Source organism: Apis dorsata, unplaced genomic scaffold (genome assembly GCF_000469605.1).
Source record: "Apis dorsata unplaced genomic scaffold, Apis dorsata 1.3 scaffold_285, whole genome shotgun sequence".
Taxonomy (NCBI): domain Eukaryota; kingdom Metazoa; phylum Arthropoda; class Insecta; order Hymenoptera; family Apidae; genus Apis; species Apis dorsata.
In genome coordinates this window covers 153,026-153,697 of record NW_006263560.1, presented here as the reverse complement: position 1 = coordinate 153,697, position 672 = coordinate 153,026, and positions in this window count along the sequence as shown.

Sequence of the window (672 nt, the reverse complement as noted above, 5' to 3'; positions counted from 1 at the left end):
AGATGTCGATATCCGGACCAGGAGGGGCGTGTACGGACTGTGGAGTATAAGGGTGTGAGTGAGTAGTAACGCGTTTGAACGGTGCTCTCGGGAAGACCTGTCTACTAGAGATGTTTCTTCGCGCAGAGGAAAAACTGGAGGAATAATATCGATAATAATAATAAATAACGATGGAGGGATAACGTTAATAACGTTAAGGGAAGTTAAATCTTCGTCGACGAAGAATCGTAACAATTGGTCACCATCGCGTGTAACGATGTAGAATATTCAGAGGTATATGGAATGTCGTGATCGTTCATCAGTCACCCCCTCCCCGTTGTTGACGGGGCAACAACAACGGAGTTTCACGGGTGACGGATAGCAAATTTAAACAACCCCCCGCGCCGGCAGTTGTACCGCTGTTTCGCTACGTAATCTCACAACCCTGTTATCTTGTAACCCCGTTCACACGCGCACGCACACACATGTGCGGGGAGGAGAGGTAGGGATACGGATAGGATGCAGAACATTAGCGTTAATATCAGCGTGTTGATGTTCAGCTACGCTCGAAGCTCGGGTAGCGGCTCGTGTGCGCCGCGGTGGTAGGCAGTGGTGGTAGGATAGGATTTGCCAACGAGGCGGCTCGGTATTGGTAATATTCGGTGTATTGCGCACACGTGGAGAATAGGGAGG